This window comes from Pundamilia nyererei, unplaced genomic scaffold, assembly GCF_000239375.1.
Source record: "Pundamilia nyererei isolate P.nyererei 1_Seehausen unplaced genomic scaffold, PunNye1.0 scaffold00081, whole genome shotgun sequence".
NCBI classification, from domain to species: Eukaryota; Metazoa; Chordata; class Actinopteri; order Cichliformes; family Cichlidae; genus Pundamilia; species Pundamilia nyererei.
Genome location: NW_005187482.1, coordinates 2,144,851 through 2,145,055, shown reverse-complemented (window position 1 = coordinate 2,145,055; position 205 = coordinate 2,144,851).

Sequence of the window (205 nt, the reverse complement as noted above, 5' to 3'; positions counted from 1 at the left end):
TGTGTGTGTGTGTGTGTGTGTGTGTGTGTGTGTGTGTGTGTGGGGGGTTGTTTGTTTGTTTATAAGGTTTCACAGCTGCATGCCTCCAGCAAAGCACACTCTGGATGTGGGTTAATGATACATGGCTGGCTATTGATCTAGGTCAGAGCTGGTAGCCGAGAGCCAGGCTGGACACTAGTGCACGTTTACCCCAGAGGTGAATGAA